This window comes from Vidua chalybeata, chromosome 7 (genome assembly GCF_026979565.1).
Source record: "Vidua chalybeata isolate OUT-0048 chromosome 7, bVidCha1 merged haplotype, whole genome shotgun sequence".
Taxonomy (NCBI): domain Eukaryota; kingdom Metazoa; phylum Chordata; class Aves; order Passeriformes; family Viduidae; genus Vidua; species Vidua chalybeata.
This window is the reverse complement of record NC_071536.1, coordinates 11,422,365-11,430,323: the sequence shown is the minus strand read 5'-3', so window position 1 is coordinate 11,430,323 and position 7,959 is coordinate 11,422,365. Positions and strand designations below refer to the sequence as shown.

General features: G+C 42.3%; 1 long non-coding RNA gene across 1 annotated transcript; it reads left to right on the top strand.

The window, feature by feature from the left end:
* The first annotated feature begins 650 nt into the window (after positions 1 to 650).
* On the top strand, positions 651 to 1,201 carry LOC128791036 (uncharacterized). The gene is made up of 2 exons (XR_008431948.1): positions 651 to 1,012; positions 1,162 to 1,201. It is a non-coding gene; the product is annotated as an uncharacterized LOC128791036 (long non-coding RNA).
* The last annotated feature ends 6,758 nt before the right edge of the window (positions 1,202 to 7,959 follow it).

The following is a 7,959-nucleotide window of genomic DNA, read 5'->3' as shown; positions in this document are numbered from 1 at the left end:
TAGGAACAACATGAACAATTATGCATGATATCTTGAAGATGGGTTATAGGAATAAGCTAATATTTCACTATTTGGGGGTTAGGATGTGGACCTTTTCCCACAAATTTCTTTAAAAATTCCTCCAAAGGGGCTGGGGACCTCTTGTGGGAAGTGACCACTAAAGACAAAAGCATTTTGGAGACAGTGCCCCAGGGGTGATCTTCAAATACATTTTCCTTTAGCTTGAAGTTGCTTTTTTATTTTCTTCTCTGTTGTTTCAGTTCTTCTGTTGGATTATTTGTAAAGAATATGGGATTGTCCAGTAATATTGTTTTGTGCATTTTTTACCAGATTCAAAGGCAATGGAAACTTTCCATTGTCCTCAACCAAATTGGTTGAAGCAGTAAAGGTCTCAGGGATGATTAATTTCCAGTAAGTTTTAGGAATACATTTGGTTGTTTAGAGCAGAAAGGTTCTGTGAGTTTTGACAGAGGGGAAAGGATGTGGCATGAACATGCCTGTTAGCAGCTTTAGAAGGTGAGCATGCCTGGAGATGGCGTGCTGTATGGCCCAGCTGCCTGCAGCCCTTGGCTATGAGCTCACAGCCCACTGCCCCGTGAGCTCAGGCTTTGTTGTTTCCAGTGCTATTGGAAATGTGTGGGAATCTTACCCAGGCTGCACATTTGCTGTCACTTGTTGCCAAGAGTGCCAGTCCTACTGTCCATCCCAGTACTGCCTTCCCAGTCCCAGCCACTGTGACAGCACCAGTATGCTCGCTGTGGAGCAGCTGAGTGACGCACTCTGTCAAAAGCGGGATTTTTTGGCCAAGTGAGTCTGCAGCTTGGTGAGATTCTTGATCTAGCCCCTGAGACAGTGGTGTCAGTATTGATGCAGGCCCAAGGGATGAGCAGAATCCTGTACCAGGATCCCTTTTGGTATCTTCTGCAGATCAGGACACCAGATGCTGGGGCTTCCAATGAGTTATTTCTGTGTTGTATGGTTGCCTTGTTTTTCTTTTCTGCTCCCATTTCAGGTAAACCATTGTGAGTTATCAGGAAACTCTCTCTGCATCTTTGTTGCAAGCCTTTTGGGTTAACAGCAGCAGCTTTGCACTTGTGAATTTTCTTCTGTTCCTCCTAACCATAATCTAATTTGGAGTTTTTTCATCTTTCTGTTTAACAGGAAAGATGCCTGCTCTAAAAATATAGAATATAGCTCCAGATCTCTGTTCTGTGAACAGCTGGTCACGTTTAAAATGAATGCCTAAAGAAAATAGCAAATTTGAAAAGAAATGTGAGTTTCTGAATTCTGGCAAGTGAAAGGCTGGCCTGAGGTAAGCCAGCCAATTCCTGGATGACTCCAGCGCCAGTGTGAGTGCCAGCACTTTTGCCTTCTCTCTTTCACTGCAGAGCTGGTGCTAAGGTTTCAGTTTCACGTAAACTGTTCCCCAAATGGTTAGTTCTGGAAATAACAGCCCAGTTCCAATGATGACACAGGTGACATTTTCAAAATCAAAAACTGGGACAGTTCTGTAGTGACATTTTTAGGGTCTCAAAATATCCCTGCAAAAGACGAACGTATGCTTAAAAAAACATGCTGATGTCACTACTGCCAGTGTCTGCTTCAACAGCGATACATACATACTTCCCTGAGCACAAGGTTTTTTCCAGTTGCTTTAATTTGAAGTAAATTGTGTCATGAAACACCAAAAGTGCTGCTAACATTCATTCGGGTCTTGTCTGAATCGTGAGGCTGAACCAGTTTAACTTCAATTAGTTCAGTAAACCAGCAGGGCAGGTATGCAGCACCTCTTGGATTGTGTAAACTCATTATCTTTTAGCCCATCCGTTTGATTGTACACGCTCGCTGGCCACAGCTCAGGTTGGAAATGTCACAGAGGCATTTGTGCACAGGGATGCTGGATGTGGAATCCCAGGGCTGTACAAACCACCACGGATGGGCAAAGGCTGGCATAGAGAGGGAGCTGTGCAGGGGCTGCACTCGGTGGGCTGCCCTGCCCACCCCAGCTCCTCCTGCGAGCTGCACTCAGGCCTTTGCTCTCCACAAAAGTGCAGCAACTTCTGCTCATTTGGGAGGAACATCTTGACCACGTGTTTTGCACCCAGGAAGAAATCAAGCATTTTTTCAGTTTATATTGGAAGTGGAAAAATTTGTGCAGCTCAGGTGCTGAAAGAAACTCCTGGGTTGTTGAGATGTCCTATGGGCTAAAATAAATGCTAAATGTTCCTTTTCTTTAAACTATTAGAAACAAAAATAGTTTTTCCCAGAGTCACAAGTCCTGCTAATTAGAAGTGGGACTAATTTTCACCAAAATACAGGAGAACCTGTATGTTTTGCAAGGTATCCAGTGTTCAGGGCAAGATGTTGGAGATACCTCTGCTGATGGGCCAGGGTGTAAGCAGACAAGGAGGTGTCCATGCTGCTCAGCAGTGCACTGGGAAGAGCCGCAGGGCTGCCAGGCATCTGCAAGGGTACTGAACTCCTTTGTCCAGACCCCTCAGCTTAAGGACAGCTGCTTAAAGCCCTTCCCTATGTTAAGTGTACACACCAAAAGGTGACAGGTACACAGTAGTAAATTGTAGGCGTCTTGAATGTACCTGCTCTACCCCTTGTTACAAAATGGCTTTTCTGATGATGGGTATTTCCTACAGTGTTTGTCAAACAGTAGGTTCATGGCTTAGTCAGGGACAGAGTTATTAAGGACATAAAACGCCATCTGGATGATGTTAATAAACATAAAACCTAACCTTCAGATGCACTGCAGCAGTGACCAGACTGCACCAGGCCAGATTACCCTTTGTGTTAAAATCTGAGTCCCATACTAACCCTCATGGCTGTCCAACCTCATATATTTCACTCTGAAAACATAAAATGTGGTTATTCCACAGGAATAGTAGGACCAAGTGACCTATCTCTGACATCTTACTGGAACCCTGTCTTAAAAGGACTGATTTCCTAGTAGAGTTTCCTTTTCTGTTTCTAAACAGTTGGTGGTTGCCTTTAAACTTTTATTTAGGATTTCTGTTTCTCAGTTTAGTTGGCAGTTCATGTGGCAAGGAAAAAAATTTAAAACCCTTTTGCAAGCTGAAAACACCCAAACCTATCCTATAAATGCATTTTGTACTTGTTTATATAAGAAAATGCCGGGATTTTCCATTCAAAATCTATTCTGTGTTCTAGGAATAACCTAGCTATCACTTTACTTCCGTAATCACTTGCAGATAATATCACTGTTATGGAGAGAGAAGGCTATGCAGGCCTAACCCTTAACTCTTTAGCATTAAAGGATGGTTTTCCTCTGCAGGAAGATTTTGGATTTTTTTCTATGACAGGACACGGTTTGTCAAATGAATTTGTGCTTATCACTAGCACTTGCTATTGAAAGTTGGTATTTGCTAACAAATATCACACAGGCATTGTGATTTATTGTTCTAAATACAACTGCTGTGCAGACAGCAGGTGAGAAGTGCTAGCAAAGGGCAGCTGCTCTGGCTGCCCCCAGCCCTGCTGACCTCTACAAGGCTGCAAGGCAAGGTCCAGCATCGCCTTTGATCAGCCGTGCCGTGCTCTCCGAGGGCTTGCACTGAAACCTGTGACTCAGCTTGCAGTCAGGATCTCACCCCTGTGGCTGCAGTGTAAATAAATATCTGCCTCTTTACCCGCCCAGGCTGAACAGAGCAGACCTCTAGACAAATGTGACTTCATGTGTTATTCAGTGCTATGAGACTGTGAGGAAGATGCACACATTAAGGTGTCCAAATCTGATGCCAGAACTAGTCAGATGCTTCCCAAATGAGCATGCACATGTGCGAGAATTGAAAATGTTGCACTTAAAAAGGACAGAAAGTGAAGTTGCTGTATAATCAGAGGTTTCTCTGTGCTGTCAGGCTCATTTGCAGCTCTGTGTACGGCACATTAAAATAGACAGGACAATTGTAAGGTGCCTGTGAGTCTGGTCTAGCCTTCTCCTTCTAGCACAACCCAGCAGTAGAGTGGTTAAAGAGCTTTGCCACCGTCACTTGGTACCCATTGAACAGTGCCACTTTTGGAAGAAAATAAATCACAAAACACTGCAAGCCCTGCCATGCACAGTGCTGTGCAAACAGTGGCAAAGACTTGACCACTTGGCAGCATCAATATGTACCCAGTAACCCAGGCATGGGGAAACTGCAGCTATAGGCACATGTGTTATCTTTTTCTCCCTTCTCTATGTACGCTCAGTATTAGAAAAACATTTTCTAGAGAAATAAATGGTATTTCCACTGTGACTGCACTATTGTTGGAATTGTTCTGGGACCAAGACTGTGCATAGCTGACTATGCCTTTGTGAAATGGTGTTGATGTTTATTATTCCTCTGTACTTCTACACCACACCTCTGTTGTCTCCATCACTTAATGCTCACTGTAGATGATCCTTTTGTTATGTAAGTTTAAAAGTATCCCCTCTGTTCCCCACAGAGGATTCAGCTACTGGAGGTCTCCTCTCTCTGTCTCCGCTAATTATGCTGCTGCTACATGACCACCCCTCATCTCCACAGAGTAGACAAGCACAGATGAAGCTCTTATGAGGTCCTGATCATCTTTTTAGGGCCTCATAAAAAAGCACAGGAAGGACTAGCTGGCCCCAGCAGTGTCCAGTCTCAAGGGAAAGATAGAGTGGGAGAGTTCTAAGTGCCATGAGGGGAAGTTGGTGTTTTAGTGCAGGGCACAGGTTTCCACCTTGCACAGGTGTTCTTGCCTCACCTCCACTACCCAGTGTTGATGGGCAACTTGATGCCATGCAGAAGTTTGGGAAGGGCTTCCCATCCCAGTGCAGTGACCTGTGTGTGGAGAGAGAGCACTTGGTTTCTCCTCTCCAGGTCCCTCTTTCTCTGTCCCATATGCTCTGCTTTTGGCATATGGGGCTTTTTGCTTATTTCTGGTCAGACATGAGGTGTAAATAAAGTAAAAATGCTCAGTCAGTAGCATGTTCTCTACTAAACAAATTTATACTCATGAACTTTTAATACTAGTAAGACATTTGGTAAAAATCTTAATTTGGCTGAAGCCATTATGGGTGTATCACACTCAAATGAAAGTAGCATTTCTGGTTTTCATCCGATATATACTTTGGCTCAGATTTTACGTTCCTTTTCAAGAATATATTGCCTCTAGTTGTCTCCATGTGTAGTGGATTTAGCTTCAGGTGGAAGAAAGTAGAAATTTCTGCAAACAAAAAAATTCATCCTTATGAAAATTGGTTGCAATTTAATAATACATAGAGTAATATTTAGAACAAGAAACATCAGAATAAAATTTAACTAAATATTCACAGTTTGGGAATACCCATGTTTACTTGCTAACACTTTTTTCAAAATAGGACCCCAAATATAGGAAATCTGTGCTATTATTCATTACAATTAAATGGGCTTTGGTTCTCAGAGACTCCTGCTAAAATCTGCACTCTGGTGAACAAGTCTGTACTGGATTATTTAGTGTCTGCTATTAATAAATATTTCATTGTGCTGATGGAAAATATTCCTTTTGCTTTGTGATACAAGCTTTTTTTTTTTTTTTTTTTTTTTAATTTATTTATTTTTTTAATCCTGAAGGAAATTGAAGGCCCCTTCTTTCTTCTCTTCTTTTCTTTTCTTTTTTTTTTCCTCCCTAGGATAGGACTTTAAAGCACAGGTAGCTGCTGATATGATTTAGCACTTTGTGTTCAGGTTAGTTGGCTGGATGTAATTGAGATGATGTGATAGGCTGAGAAAGGCAAATAGAAGAAGAGATAAGGACCCTAAATTCATCTTTGAGAAACTTTCCCCTCCTTCAGTGATACTGAGGTGCTGCTGAATTCAGTCAAAGCTCCTGACATTAAACTAGGATTTCAAATGGAGAGAGGCCTTTTCAGTCAATGGTCTTTTTAAGGCCATGGAAAACGAGTGAGTTTTCCAAAAAACATTTTCCAACTGAAATATTCTTTTGCCAGAGATGCAATGAGTAATCAGTTCCTGCCACCAGAATGGAACTCTATTGTGTATCAGAGAATTGAGATGAAGGAGAAAACCTGGCAAAAGCATCTCTGAGTTTCACCATACAGCCCTGGAAAACCAAGGAAACTTCTAATAAAAACATCTTCTTCCCCCCTTATTTTTATCAAAACACCTATGGAAAGATAGAGGGGCAGGAGGGGAGACACTGGGAAAGAAGGGTGGATTTTCTGAGCAGGTCAGTTCCCTTGGCTATAGGACCAGAAGATCCTCTGTCCCACAGGACACTTTTCTTTGTTGATAAATTCAGTGGGCTGCAGCAGTCCTAGGGACCCTGGGATTTGTTCTGTGCTGCAAGCATCAATGCATATCCTGAGGTACCTGTGCATGCTCTTTGCTGGTCTGATAGCCTCTCAGGAAGGCTTCTCTAAACCCCCTCCCTTGATAGCTTGAAATAGGGGCTGTGCACTGGCTAGCATTAATTTATCATGATATTCAGATTCACCCCTGATAATCCAACACTCATCAAAATTGTCAAAAACTGTTTCTTCACCTCAAAAAGAGCAAGACTTGTCTGGCTGCCCTCCAAGTCATCAATTTACGTGTTGACTTTGGGACTTTAAAAAAAAAACCAAAAAACAGTGGTAGTCAAAGGAGCAATTTCAAGGTAACTGTGCCCAAGGAGTGCAAGTTCTGCCCTTCCTGTACCTGCCTCGAGGTCTGGATGTGAGCTGGGTTCTGCAAGCCCCGTGACTGGGCACTCTTACAGATCCAACAGAAGATATGGAAGAAGGAAGCATGGATGCAGGAAAACAAAATACCTCCCTCTTCTTCTCCCAGCAGAGCTGACTAAAGCAGCATTGCCTTTTGCCTCTTGGTCTGTTCTCTGCTTTGGGCTTTGTTGCTTCTTCTGTGTTAAAGTGTCCAGCATACGATGTGTGTTTCTGGCAGAAACCTGAGTGGATGAGGGGACTATCGGTACTTCAGTTATTTCAGTACAAGGTTTTGTGGAAAAGATAGTAAAGTTCACACAATCTCTTGCTTTTTAGGCAATAGCGTAATGTTTCTTTCTTGACATCCAAGTCTAATGGTTGTTTAGGAATCCAAAACATAAAGATTGACAGTTTTCTAATTCTTCCATTACTCCAGATGATTGATTCCATTTTCTAACTGGAGAAGTTGGCTTTTAGTGTTGAATGAACCATGTTCCAATGCCCTTTCATTATTTATGTTCATTAATGAACAACCCCCCTCTGCCCTACCACCTCCCATTTGCCCATAATGTAGTGGCCATTATGTCCCTATACCAAAATCACACACCCTTAACTGTTTTTAATAATCTGCGTGTGGTCTGTCTGGCTGTTCTGTCTGTCTGGCACAAATTTCCAAGGCTATTAAAAAGGAAAAATAGCATTGGCTCCTGTCAATGAGACTAGGGAAGATTTTCAAGGTCAAATCCTGCAGCAAACTGCTTTCTTTCACAAATGTGAGAGACTTGTAAGAACCCCATTCACGTGATAAATATTTATGATTTGGGAGGAGGAATTCAAGAGTAAGCGAAATCTTCTGACATTGACTATCGTGGGAATTTGGGGGGAAGAAGGACGGGAACAAAATTAAGGGGAAAACCTTCAGCAATTTTAATCATTTCAATTGCATTTTCTCAGCAATTTACTTTTCACTTGGGAAAAATCCTTTTCCATTGGAAATAGTGAATGGGAGGGGAACTTTTTTCCTTTCCAGTTTAAGTTCTTTATATTAAGCCTGTAAATCCTGAAGTGGGACTCTCTCAGTGGTAAATACTATTGTAGTAATGGATTTGTTGGCATCCCTTAAAGCTGAGGGACTACGTGAATTTGCCAGTGTATGGATCTGCTTTCCTTCATTCCAAGTTTCTCAGCTGACTTGTAATTACATTGCATGGAAGGCATATATGTTTTCTTGGGGTAAACTGAGATTTTGACCCAGGGGAGGAGTAAATTCTTTTTCC